Genomic DNA, 15,376 nt, shown 5'->3' on the forward strand with positions numbered 1-15,376 from the left:
AGGGGTTGGAGACATATAAGGCAGAAATGTATGAGTGTCAAATTACTACTTTTCACTGATAGGCAGAGATCTTTGCCACTGGAGCAGAAATCTCCCTATTTTAAAGTATAGGATAAAATAATACATAATATTAAGGGCCTGATTTTGAGCTCGGTGGATGGGTTATTCTGTCATAATGGCGATGGATATCCCATCCGTCGAAATATAAATCCCATAGGAAATAATCAGATTTATATTTTAGCAGACGTGATATCTGCACCAAAGTGACAGAGTAACCCCTCCGCCAAGATCTAAATCAGGCACCACGTCGTTAAAAATAGTTAAAATATTTTATTATAAAACAAAAAATGTAAATTAAACTAAAATAATATCAACCTAGAACTAACAAAATGAAATGCTGCAGCACATGAACTCATCAAATTAAATGTTCATTAATTCATTTAATAATTAAAATGTATTAATTTAATTAATGATTATCATTTTTAAAGCCACCATTATAGGCATTTTAATATTTAAATAATATTTCATTAGTATTTGGAGCTATACTGTGCAGTGCATGTACTTTGGGTACATGTACTGGGTGTATGTATGCTGAGAAGACTACATTACATGAGAGATGTAGTGCTGTGCAGTGCATGTGTGGATAAAGCATGTGCTGAGCATATGTGTGCTGAAGGTGTTTATGAAAGGAGAAGAGTTGTGCAGCGCACACAGCAAGTGTGTGTGCTGGCAGTGCGTGTGTTTTGAATAACACACCCTGGTTAAAGATAGAAAAGCATCAATGCTGAACAGTGAATGCAGACTAAGGGCCCAATTCCGATATCGGCCAGACTGGAGTCCGTCCAACATCATTTGGGAACTGGTACCGAATTACCTCCTGTCATTGGTTCCAGCCCAGCAAGTAGGATGAAACCAAACCCTGTTCGGTCGCAATCCTATTCTTTACAATGGGAGCATGCATTCTGAACAGAATGCATGCTCTCATTGTAAAGAGCAGAGGTGCAGTTCATCCCTGCACCCTGTGGCAGGCGCCTGCCACGGGGGGCAGGGATCAACAGGGGAACACAATAGGTGCACCCTAGGCTGCCATTCGGCAGCCTTGCACCCATGGAGGCCCTGCTGGGGGCCCCCAAAGAAGGATTCCCAAAGCCTTCCTGTGCCAGAAAGGCTGGCAGAGAAAGGCTGTGAGGAATCTGCCATTGTAATCCCCTGGCCAGAAAGAGCCGGACGAGGGATTACTGAAGAACTTCCGAATGGCGGACGGGCTCTCTGAGCCCGTTGGAAGCCATCCAGAAATCTGATTCGGGTTCCCTTCTGACCGACCCCATCAAAAAGCTGATTACGATGAGGACTGAAGGGCTCTGACCAACTGCTGGAGCCATTCCAGCCTGCATCATAATCGGGCCCTAAGTGTGCGTCTTGAATTCAAGTATACATTTGAGGGTCCATTGCATTGAGGTATTAGTTCTGAACACAAAGTGTGCTATGAAGGAAAACACTGAGTGAGTGTGCCTTCAATGGTACATTGTGTGGAGAGCCTGGGTTCCATTTTGGGAATCCCAGGCCTGCCGGGTAAAGACACGAGGAGGAGAGGAATGCCCACAGACATATTTGTGTATTGCTGCATTCCTGTGAGCTGGGTGGGGACACACTAGAGGGAAAAGAAAAAGAATCCTTTTCCATTTCAAAAGACTGCTCATTGATTGAGTGATGGATTACAAAGAAGGGGCCTGGACACATCTCAGGGAGGGAGATGGGATTTATAAGAGAATCATTAAGAGTAGGGCTGGGGGGCTGGGATTAAATTTTGATGTACAAAGCTGTACAAAGCACAGGGAGCAGCTCTAACATTGTGGAGATCTCCATTAACACCGCTCAGAACAGAGATCCTGTGCCACTGGTCCTTCTGTGTGGGCAGCGAGCAGACCAACCTCTTCAAACAGAGCAGAACTCATGGGTGCACATTTTCAGGTGCTTTCTGCATTGCTGAACTTTTCTGTGCTGCGAGAGTTGATAAGACGTTACTTGGGTCAATTGGGCCCCAGGGGAACTCACTGCTGATGGTGCTGCAGCAACATAGATATCATAAAAACAAAATATAAAAATAAAGCTCCAGCTAGCACAAAGACGTGTAGTCATATGTCTGGCTGAGCCCAAGGACCCCAGAGACACAGCAGTGGATCCAGGATGTGGCAGAGTGGACAACTGAGGAGGAAATAAATATTAACCTAACCAGAACTGACGACAAATGACAAGAAGACCTGGAGCTGTGGAAGGTGCTGTTGTGCGTTTTGATTTACCCCCATGGACGATAGACCCCCTTGAAGGATGCAACGCATGTCGGTCTACTACATTTCTACAATTGTATCATAGTAAACATATAATGGATGCCCATGGTAGTATCTGATTCTGTCGCCGAGTTGCCATTTAGTGAAAACAAGTGGCAGCTAATGTATGTACCCTCTTGTTCATGTACAACATGTGTCTGTGTATAGCCTATGTACCATTGTAAAACACTAAATAAAATTGCATTATTAAAAAAAAGTTCCTAAAGGGTCAAAAGGGAGAACTCATGAGTATGGCCTAATAGTTTTCATTCTCTGATGCACCCACCAGTGACTGATGAACAACCTTGAACACATTACACGAAGCAAGGTATGACAGGGGTTCACCTGACAACTACTAGAGCCCTGAACTAACGGGGGATTGAGTTGTTGTATTTTAATGTCGCATTTCTTTTCCTGTAAGAAATAGAATATTATTTTTTCTTATAAAAGCAAGCATTTGACTGGACATTGATTTATTGTTCGTGCAGTCAGTTACTTTGAGTTATGAGCCGTATTCACTGACCTGTATCTATATCCTCCCTGTAAGGAGCTTTGACTACTCAACCACAGCTACCAATGAAAGTTAATTGCAGAAGGGGTACTTCGCCCAGTTGAACGGGATCCATAATAGGTCAGACACCAGGACATCAAGAGTTAAAGGCCTCGGAGGCACTAGAGAGCCCAGACACGAGATTGCTGGTCATCTGTGAGGCTTTGCCAGCTGGAGTTAATCATTCAACATTTATCTGCACATCTAAGGGGCATCAAGGTCTCCCCGGCGAGCCCTGTAATCCCTACGCCAGGCTACACCAGGAAACTGCCTCTTATCCTGGCTCTGGGATGTGCAAGAAGTTTTTTCTGCCATTGAACAGTGCAGCCTCTCCCTGAGCTGCATTGCCGGAGCTGGGCCTGCTGTGGGCCTTGTGTGTTCGACCAACAGCGCCAGCGTAAGGCGGCTTGGTGCTACACCCCTCACTGGACTTTGGAGCTGTGGGCCACTTAGACCCATTGGAGGAGTGTGTTTGGGTAGCTGGGCACCCCATGATTTACTGGCGGCCGGAGCCGCCATTATTGAGACCCACCCATTCTGAGAAGTTGTTGCCGATCCCATCTAATTCGCGCTGCTGGGCCCTGATTTGTTGTTGGCTCTAGATGAATGTTTGTGGCCACAGTGAATCCAGTCGACATGAGGAGTCTGCCTGCCTCCTGCATCGCATGGATGGATTCAGTGTGCCCCCCAGAGCTATGGAGGTGAGCATTTGTGGACTCGTAGGGTGCCCTGTGCCCACGGAACGAGCCACACTCTATTGAAGAGGCTGAGTGCAGGGACCCGAGCCTAGGCAGTGGAGAGTGACAGAAGTCAAGCTCTGTAGGTAACTTGAAGCGCGCAGCAGAATGGCACAGGCTTAGTGGATTTTGCCTGTCCCTGGGAACTACTCAAAGCCTTATCTTACTGTCCGCTGAGCAAGTGATATTTATGCATGAACCTGGCCCTCACGATGCCCTGAGCAGCACTGCATCATTCTTTATTTTGACGTCTGCTGATAGAAGGTGTGAAACATTGCCCACTATGCACCACAGCTAGACATCCTCAGGCCCCCCAGAAGACTGGAGTGGCAGAGTCTGGGTATGACTGGTCTGGTGTGCCTTTTACACCATCATGAATTCATTGTGCAAGCAGTGGCTAGTGCATGAACCTTGACTGAGGTATTTTACTGTTCACCGTTGATACCACCCTGTGAGTTGGCCTGCTCATGCCCCCTGGGGTGAGTCAGGTGTGGCAATGTCTAGACATTGACATATAGGCTTACACCTATCATTCTGGCAGCGCTGTGGGGACTGGCATGTACCCCTGAAAAGCAGCTGCCCTGCATTGAACTCAGGTGTGGGAGAGTGAGACTGCCCTTTCCCCCTTGACTGCAGCTTGTTCAGAGCGGTTGATCCCTGTCGGTGACGAAACCCTGTCTCTGAGTTTGCATCTGGGGCTGCCCAGGGGAGTGCACCTGCAGGCCACATGCCCTCCTTAAGGGAAGATGGAGAAAAGAGACGCAAAACAATCTAAACTCTCTTTCGACAGCTGTCATTGGAAGACTCATAGTGGGCTCAGTCTGGAGGTGAGGGCCAGTCCCCGGAGCAGGATGTACCGCCATGTTCTTGGACCTGAAGCAAAGCTTAATACTAAAATAAACCTCCTTCCAGTCAGATTCCACCATCTCAAATAAAAGGTGGACAAACATGATGATCACATAGATCAGTTGGAACTGCACACTTCCTATGCCCACTTCCAGAGAGCCAATCTTGTGCATGGAGAAGGTTCTGGAAGTGACTCGAAACAAAACTAGGACCTGGAGGCCCACCCTAGGAGGAACAAACTAAGAATTATTGGGGTGCCGGAATCGACAGAGTTTGGGAGTATGGAGGATTATGTGGAGGACACCATGAGATCACTCTTTGGAGAGGCTCTCTCCACCATGCTCACAGTGGATAGGATCATAAATCATTAGGCCAGAGGCCCAAGCCAAGACCCCTACTTGACCCATAGTTGCCTGTCTACTGAATTACCAGGATCGGCACATGGCCTTGCATCTTGCCTGAGAACGACGACCACTGCAGTATAAGGGGTATGAGGTGTCCATTTTCCCGGACTTCACAATGGTGGTGCAGTCCACCAAGAGAGACTTCCTGCCAATTAAGCGAACCCTCCAACACTCTGATGCCAAGTAATCCCTACTCTTCCCCACTAATCTGCAGATTCTAATTCAGGGGAAAGCTCAATTCTTCACTGATCCCAAGATGGCGGCCAAGTTTGTAAGGTCCATTCCAGTCAGGTAGATCACAATAAGTGGCAGGCAGGTTGGCTTCGGAACATCTCAGTGACAATGATTAGGCTTTCAACTGTACTGGTAGTGGTTATGTTCTTATGAAGTGTAGGGGGCTGCTATTGATTATGCTCAGACCAGCCCTTTTGCTGTTGGTCTGGCTGCTGATTGCACTCCATGTTGTCCAGGCGGACTGCCTTATGTGACAGCGCACCCTGTCCCGCAAATGTTTGACGGTGCCTGACAGCCAGGGAACATGATTGGTACATCTGCTTTATTCTGGCTATTAGCATGGAACCGGTGGTGGCTGCCTGGGTGTGCTCGGGCTTTTTTGACAGTGGATCCCTCCAGCTACCTGGCTATACTCTGGCTGGGTAGAGAGACGGACATCAAGATCACCCCCATGGCATGAGCCCCTGGAATTTTACATTATATTATTGTTGGGGATTGCTAAAAGGGTGAGTCTGCAGAATTTTGTTTGACTGGGAAGCCAAAGTGGGAGGTGGGGGGACTATTCTATTGATTCAGTTGTTCTCAGCCCCTTGGCTGCTCAATGTTTTCTCCTTTTCTTTCCTTAAAGATCACTTAGCGCACAGTAATTGCTGACATGATTTGTGATTACCTATTAGTTGACAGGAGCACCACTATCTCACTCCTGACTACCTATGCAGTCAGTTAAGGCCTTAACCTGGAATGTCCGGGACCAAAATGATCGCCGGAAGGTGCAACATGTCTTTGCATACTTGCGGAGACATTCCATAGACATCTGCTTTTTACAAGAATTACTTTTTACAGGGGGAATTCCGGTGAGATTGCTGGTGGGTTGAGTGGCAGAGCGGCACACGGTGTATTACTCTAATTATCCATGCAGGGTTTCTATACTCATCAGGAAAGGGCTGCAATGGCAAATTCGATGGGTAATACGTGAACAGCAGGGACTGTTTGCTCTGCTCTCTGTGGCATATTGCAGGACGACCCAGTTAAGCGTCTCTCAGTGTATGGTTCAAATGTTGATGACCCTCAGTTTTTTGCTGTCGTGTGCGGGCCTGGTGTGACTTTATGGGGGGGGACTTTAATGTGGTGTAGGCCTGGGCAGTGAACTCCAATCCATTCATGGAGTTTGTGGAGTTTTCTTCACTCCCTGCTCCGCGGAGCATTCATAGATCTAAAAACCTCTGCTTCGAGTTTTTTCCTCACTAGCGCTCGCTAACATTAAGTTAGCGAGCAAGGAACATCCAGTGCTAAACCACCTCCCTGCGAGATTTCGCAACGCTGGCGGTCGTCGATGGTCGCGACCGCTCATGTTGAGAAACCATCCATTCGTATTGAGGAAGTTGCCACTCCAGTAGAAAATCTGCTCAAGTGGCACAAAAAAGCAGTGCACTCTTGCGCTGAGCACGGTGCCATTCACAGATTTTCCAGCACGGGTCAAACACTCAGCACAAATAATCAGCAGAAACAGCGAGACCTAACGCACTCTGTCGCTTGAAGAGCTGAGCCTAGCGCGGCAGAGTTTTTGGGTAACTTTGCGGAGTTCCGCATAGCGGAACTCCACAAACTCCACCCAGGCCTAATGTGGTGCTTGACCCCGAGGTGGACAGATCCAGTGACTAAATGTCCACACCCCCATGCAGCTGCTCAGCTGAGGTTGATTATGGAGGACTTTGATCTGACTGAGCCTTGGCGCTCCCGACACGCAAGCGACACAGATGGTACATGCAAAGCAGCGGCACACACAACATGGTCACACATAGATTTCTGTTTGGTGTCACGTGATGTCGATGCCTGGACGGGGCGGGTCTCTCACTTGCCTAGAATGCTGTCTGACCATGGTCAAGTCCTACTAGAACTGTCCCTCTCAGACAGCCCCTGATGAGTATTCACCTGGAGGCTCTCTGCTGGAGCCTTACATGATCAAGTGTTCGGAGAGACAAAGAGGCCGGCAGTTGAGGAATACTTTGAGCATAATGACAATTCCAGGGTGTTATGGTCTTCCCTATGGGAGACCTTTAAAGTTGTCATCAGATTTGCATGCATAGCAAAGCAGGCAGGAGTGTTGCATACGCTGCGTGGTGATCAAGCTCATCAAGAGAAAGATCAGGGAGCTAGAACTTAAATATTTTGTAGTCAGCAGGACTTAGCCAATAAAGAACAAAAATATAAGCAAACAAGCATATATGAATAGTGACTATACAATAGGCGAATTCTACATAAAAAGGTTACATACTATGTAAACATTAATATTAATATTGCTAAGAACAAGAAACACTATCAAGGATTATTATACTACAATGGAATATAAAGATCCTGAGTAGGTAATTAGAATGAATATACTATTTAAATAGGGGGTTAATTTTTTATCAAAAAGGAAAAAGAAAAAAAAGAAAGAAGGAGAGGCTGAGAAGAAGAAGAAAGGAAAAGGAGAAGAAAGAGAGAAGACAGAAAGGCAGAGAAGGGTAACTAGATACTAAGAGTAGGAAGAGATTATGCTGTTGATGACAGAAAAGACGTAAAGGGTAGCCATAGTAAGTCAGATTTAATTTGTAGATGAATGGAAGATTGAGGAATAGAGGCGATTCTATGTTCATCACATATATAGTTCCACCAATGTAAAAAGGATAATTTAGAATTGTCTTTCCAGCAAGTTAGTATAACTTTAAAAGCCACAGCAAGAAATAAATCCAATAATGGTGAAACAGGAGTAACTAGATCAAAATCTGGCGACACAGTGCCTAAAAATACATTTTGAATATTAAGCTGTAATTTATGAGAAAAAATCAGTGTACATTTTGACCACATATCACCCCAAAAAGCATAAACCTTAGGACAATAGAATAATAAATACAATAAAGAACCTTCAGCATTACGGCAAGACCAACAAGATGATGTGACAGAGTGGTTGAATTTATGTAACATAAGGGGAGTAATGACGACTCTATTATAAATAAAAAATAGGGACTGTGTGAGATTAGCAGCTTTGGAAGTCTTGAATAGTTTCTGCCAAAACTTATCACATTGTGATATCGATAGTGTCAAAGAGAGGTCCTGTTCCCACTCCAGTTCAACCTTAGATTTAATCCGTGTGCAGATAGGGGTAGATAAAGATTTATAGATAAAAGAGGCACTAGGAATAGTATCAGTAGAGATTTGATATAATGAAGAATCAGGAAGAAAGGAAGTAGGAGTTGGTAGAGAGAGGAGTTTCTGTACACACCCCTGTAGAATTGAAGCTAAAGTATCATATTGCTGAATACAGGAATCAGGCAGTTGAAAAGATTCTTGCAACTGATGGAAAGAAAGAATCACATTATTGACAATCATTTGGTGTACATAAAAAAGACCATTTTCTTTCCATTGTTTGTAGTATAATGATTTGTGGCAAAATTTGATGTATTTGTTAAACCAAAGTGATGACGCTAGAAAGGATTGGTAATTGTTCAATTTCTTAAAGAAAAGTGTGTGTAACAAAACTTGAGAATGTTTCAAAATAGGGTATTTGGAAATAAAAGTACAGTTAGTCATGTGAACAACATCTCGTATTGAAAAATCATTTAACAGTGAGCATTCAACATTAACCCATGAAGGCTTAGGTAAATCCTGATAATCCTTGGACAAAGCAAAACATTGACGAATCAAAAATGCATTATGGTATAAATTAAAATCAGGGAATCTTACCCCCCCACCTCATTTTTAGGTCGAATCAGTTTAGACAAAGCAATACGTGCATGTTTGTTATTCCATAGAAATTTGGTGCATAACGAATTAATCTGAGAAAAATAATATTTAGGAATTTTAAATGGTAGCATAGACAATATAAACAGAATCTGGGGGACAATCATCATCTTGATTGTATCAAGTCTGCCCCACCAAGAGAGGAACAAAGGAGACCAGAGATTTAACAAATTAGTAATTTTAAGTTTTAAGGCAGAGAAATTATGAGATAATGTATCACGAATGTTGGGGGAGAACCATATGCCAAGATATTTGATTTTTTAAGGACACCATGTGAAATTAGACAATTCAAACATATACCTATAACATGAAGGATTTAAGGGTAAAATCTCAGTTTTAGAGAAGTTTAATTTGTAGCCTGAAACCTTAGCGAATGATGAGATTTCCTGCAAAAAGAGGGGTAAGGAAGATACAGGATTAGACATATAAATAAGAACATCATCAGCATATGCAGACAACTTAATTTGTTGACTAACCCAAACAAAGAAACGGTTCAATTTCTGTACCCTAAGGTGCAGGTCACACCTCTCCTGACCAATCTCTCACCTGCCTCCTTGAATATTAAGTGAAAAAAAGAGAAAAGCTGTTTAGCTAGCACGGTGTGCAACCTTACAACCCCCACCGTTTCCCGGGGGTGATCCACTTGATCCAAAACTTTTAGGCCCACTGTAGGTCGCACCACTTTGAAAAGTCCAAATTAACTCGGACTAGGGAGTGTCCTGTTTCAGAGCTTGGGGCTTTCGTTATCATGCATATGAATGCATTTTGGAAAATTCGTCATATATCGGATTTTGAGTTTGTTAGCATGTAAGGACAAAAATTGTTGTGCTGGGATTCAAAAAGCCTTCGCCAATTTGTAATTTTATCATTTATACTTCTTACCAGTCGGTGTACTCGTATTGGGAGCAATTAATCACGGACATACGTGGAGTTGGAAGTTGCCCGTGGCTTTTTGAATGTGGCTATACGAATAATTGCGTACGTCTAGGCACGTAAATTTAAAATGAACCGTTGGTGCATCGCTACTCTGCTACTTTGTATTTGAGTAGCGAGGGTTTCAAATAACGCTGTATAAATGAGGTATTGGTTCAAAAACAAGTCCTTTACACATAAGGACGCGCAATCTCAGTTTCAAGGCGTGTAGGGTCTGTTAATTGGAGGCTCTGCCATTTGATATGCACAGCGTGGTGTTTAGATATACATTGGAGGATTGAGTAACTAGCACTTGTTAACACTGGAGGAGCGAGAGGCTCAACAAATGCTTTTATTAATGACGATGCACTGCTTTATAATTAAGTGTGCCGTATATAAGGACGTGCACTCTATATCGGGGGAACGAGAGGCGCAACACACGCTCTCAATTATAACTATGTTTTATAATCAAGTGAGCCTTATACAAGGATGAGAATCCCATAGTTATAAGATGTGTAGGGCTAATCAAATTGCGGCTGCTTTATTCAATATATGCAGCAAGGAAATAATTAGCGTTGGGGTAAAAAGTGAGGTTAGAATACAAGACCGTGATTACTTATGACTACTACCGATATGGTGTTATTATATTACAGGCACATTAGCCCAGTGACACTCGTTTTGATGAATAATTACAACACTGAAGGATCAGCACACCCAACAAACTTGTAATGGCCAGGAAAATCTATGGTTCCGTCATGTACAGTGTATAATTGATGCTGTCTACACGCCAAAGAAACAATTGGTAGGTGTATCTATAACCTTTTTCAAAAATGATTTTAAAAGTGATATGGAATCCTTGCGTTCAGAAGAAGCCATGTTTGAATTAATTTGACTATGAACCTTTCATGAGTGTTCTTGCAATGTTTTATTAACATCATATATTAAGATGCTCTCCATGTGACTTGCCCTATCAGGAATGTGTACATGAGATAGAAAGGATTATCAATCTATCAATTGAATTTTTATATAAATTGTAACGCACTATCGTTGGACATGTGGAATCTGTTAGCTGGATGCTATCCATAACTTCTGTCATTAGGTCTTTGTGATTGATTCACAATTTAATTGTATTATGCTAATTTTACAATTTTATCGAAGTTTGTATTACATATGTATTTTTTTAAAATGTTTTTTCAGCCCTGACGAAGTTCTTTTTCAAGAACGAAACGCGTTGGCTGTTTATGAACTTTCACACTATAAGAAGAATAAAGAGCAAGATTTGAAAATATAAACATCACTGGATGGACACTTTTATTTGGACTTTTCAAAGTGGTGCGACCTACAGTGGGCCTAAAACTTAATTTGTTGAGTCTTGTGACTAAAACCAGTAATGAGAGGGTTACTTCTAATACGTTCCAGAAATGGCTCTAAACATAACAGGAAAAGTAATGGTGAAAGAGGGCAGCCCTGACGCGTACCTCTTTGAAGGGAGAAATAAGGGGAAAAGAGACCGTTAACAAAAATACATGCTTTAGGATTGGTATATAACAATTTAACATATGAAATAAACTTCGGGCCAAAGCCAAACCATTGTAATGTATGAATCAAGAACTCCCAATTAACACGGTCAAAGGCTTTTTCTGCATCCAAGGATAGAGCAGCTAGTGGGGAAGGATATTTTTTACTAAGAGCAAGAATATTTGAAAACATTCTGGCATTATCAGAGGCCAAACGACCTTTAACAAAACCAACTTGGTCTGGGTTAATGAGTATAGGGATAATTTTCTCTAAACGAGAAGCCAATATTTTTGCAAAAATTTTACAGTCATAATTAATTAGTGAAATAGGACGGAAATGTTTACAATAGGAGGGATCGTTATCTGGTTTGGGGATTACAATGATAAGGGCTTCCAAAAAAGAACCACAGGCTTGGGAATTGGAGATAAAAGAATTAAAAAGTTCTAACAATTTGGGCGCAAAAATTGATGAAAAAGCAGAAAGTAATTCAATTGAAAAGCCATCAGGGCCAAGAGCTTTTGCTTTCTTCAAAGATTTAAGAGCATCAGTTAATTCTTGTAGGGAAATATCTTCTTCAAGGGGTTGGAAATTATCTTGGGAAGTTTTGGGCTTGGGGATATCACGGAAAAAAGAAACAAAATCTTCTTCAGAGGGCTAGGTAGTTTCTGTATATAAGAGATTGTAATATGATTGAAATGTGGCAATAATATCAGAATCAGACGAAAGGAGTGTATTGTCTGATTCTGAATGAATGGGGCCAATAACTTTACGTTCTGATTTAATTTTTAGATAATTTGCTAGCATTTTCCCGGCTTTGTTTTGGCCTCCGTGATATTTCGACTTAATCTTAAGGAGGATATTACAGGCATCCTTTGTGACTATCTTATTCAAGGTGGATTTAGCTTTGATTAATTCTTGTAGTGATGAGGGAGATTTGGAAGAATAATAATTATGTTCTAGCGATTTTATACGGGTTAAGGTTTCTTTATATTTAGTATGCAGCAATTTTTTCTTCTTTGAGGAATAGGCAATAGTGAAGGCTCTGAAAGATGCTTTAAAAGCATCCCAATTGTTGTGTAAGGAAGTGTCTAAAGAATTATTGAAAGAAAAGAATTCCTTAATAAAGGAGGTCGCTTCTAGAATAAAAGTACGATCTGATAAAAGGAAATTATTGAAACGCCATCTACCTTGTTTGCAAGTGGTGAGAGATAAGTCAATAACGGTGGAGACAGGGGCATGGTCAGATATAAAGATAGACCCAATGTTAGAAGACTGGAGACAGGGTAGCAATGATTTGGAAACAAGAATATAATCAATACGAGATCTAGTATGGTGTACAGGTGAAAAGAATGTAAATTCTGAGGTATCAGGGTTACACGTTTTCCATGTATCAAATAGTGGACGAGAGGAGATGGCTGTTTGAAATGATTTGTGGGACTTGTCAGGTTTGAACATGCATTTGGATTGCCTATCAGTGAACAGGTCTAACCAATCATTAAAATCACCACCAACCACAATATTAGAATTGGAAATTGACAATAGTTTCAGTTTTATAGATTGCCAAAATTCAGAGTCTGGTTTAACAGGACCATAAATATTGAAAAAAGTTATTTGTCTTTTATTAATGATAACCTCAGTCAATATCCATCGACCATTCGGATCACACTCAGATGATATAATTTGTGCATTAATAGATTTATGGAATAAAATAGCGACACCACCATGCCGATCAGTAGCAGGAGAGAAAACAATCTGATTGACCCATTGACGTTTAAGTTTAAGTGATTCTTTGTCATTGCAGTGGGTTTCCTGTAAAAAAGCAACCTGGGTGTTAAGTTTAGCTAGATGAGACAGTACCTTCTGACGCTTGACGGGGTGACCCAGACCACGAACATTCCACGAAACGACATTAACCATACCTCTGGATGCAGGAGAACGTACGGACATAGGACCACAGGACTGCGGGATTGACAAGAAAAAAGGAGGAAAGACATTTTTCAGTAAGTAAAACGAAAGACCAAGTCTTAGGAGAAAAACTTGTACATGGAAACAGGATTAAAAATGAGGAAGAACGAGGAAAAGGGAAATAGAAATAAATAAAAGGGAGAGGAAAGAGAGGCAAAAGAGAGAAGTAGAGAAAAGTAAACAGATCAAGGAAGAACATCCAGATCTGTAAAAAGAAAGAAGATCTAAGAGCGAGGAGCATAGTGACACCGAAGGACGCGGACCACAGTGAGAGCAGATGCAGAAAACAATGAAGGGTATATGAGCCTCACAAGTATAAAGAGGACAGAAAATCAATAGAAGAAAACAGGCAAATCAATCTAACAATAAAAAAGAAACAATCCGGCAATATGTATGAAATCAAGAGCCAGTATCCATGCCATGTGAGGAGAAATTATGAAGAAATAGTTTGAGTTTATCCGGATTCTCAAAGGAGCGTGTGCGACCCTCATGAGTGATTTTGCAAAGGCAGGGATGAAGAATTCCATATTGAATATTGAGCTGCCGCATCTGAGGCCGAAGAGCAAGAAATTCTTTGCATCTGGCATTGGTAGCATTAGATATATCTTGAGATATGAAAATGTTATGGCCAGACCAGATAAGACGACGTTTGATTCTAACAGCCTTCATAACTTGCATGAGTTCGGTGAATTCCAGGAACAGCATTATAATTCCACGCGGTTTGTTGGCAGAAGGCTGAAGCCGACCCAACCGGTGCGCTCTTTGTATGTTGAGAGGATTTGATGCAGACTGAAGGTCTAGAAGCTCTGGAAGGAATTTCTTTAGGAATGATACTAGGTCAGCCCCTTCAATATTTTCCGGCAGGCCAAAAAGGCGTAGGTTATTTCTACGATTGCGATTTTCAAGATCCTCTGTGTGGAGTTTTAGTTTAAGAACTTCTTGTTCAAGTAAAGGAATCTTTGTAGAGATATCTTGTATGTCGCTGACCCGATGCTCGAGGTCTAGTACCTTACTTTCCATAACAATCCATCTTTCCTCAATTTGTTTAAGCTTGTCATTGGTAGCGGACATGAAGGGCTGAAGGCCTCGAACGGAATCCAGGACTGGATTTTGTGATGATAAAATTGGCGAAGGCGGATCGTTTTTGTGCCTTTTCGGTTTTGTACCAGAAACCGAGGGCCTGGGCACGTGGGGATCGCTAGCCATCATTGAACTGCAGAAAATCAGATACACAGTATTCCAAAAGCGACAAAAACTTGACGTCACTTTAATCCAGGGAAGTAGTTACACCACTTAAGCAGGGACACTGCATAAAATCAAGGTTTGGAAACCTGATTTGGAGGTAAGCCCAGACTTTTACGAGACATATTCTATCCCAGGGCTATTATACCGATGGACACTGTAACAAAGTTCAATGGAACCACACCTTGACTGAAAGTGGCACAACGACGGCAGACAGAAAGCACCTCACAAAACCAGCAAAAATTGAAAAAACCATGAATGATAGAGGCAGTTCACGCTATATAGTACATGAGAGGAGAAGCACGCAGACTGTAGCAAACGACGAAACGATGAAAATCCATTGCAGCAACAGGAGATACTGAAAACTGGATATTATTGTAAATATTAATGCCCGTGGTGGGCTTCAGACTGTGTGCAAACTAGTTGGAGGCATAAATGCCTCAATTCAGATGCCATTCGGTGAAGACGCATTCAGGAGAGTGAGATGCGGGCGCCGCGGGTATGCGCGACAAAATGGCGACCGCTCGCATCTCTGAGAGGAAAAAACTGCCGCTACGGTGAAAACCGTCTACATCGATGAAGTGCGAGGAAAAAAGCGGCCAGAAGACTCACCGCGATGCCCACATCACATGGCAGTCCCTCCTTACAGTAGAAATGCGTGAGTGAGGCTCCAAAGTCGCTTCTGAGTCCCGCGACGGAGCGGAGCTCACACAGGATCCGCCATGACACCTCGGCGTTCAAGCCACGCCCCCTGGTTTTACATTTTAAATTCTGAGTTTGTGCTTCTCCAGACTAAGACCCCCCTAAACTATACTGCATACCAGTATGGATGACATATACATCCTACCACTCTCTCTTTTG

This window comes from Triturus cristatus, chromosome 2_2 (assembly GCF_964204655.1).
Source record: "Triturus cristatus chromosome 2_2, aTriCri1.1, whole genome shotgun sequence".
NCBI lineage: Eukaryota > Metazoa > Chordata > Amphibia > Caudata > Salamandridae > Triturus > Triturus cristatus.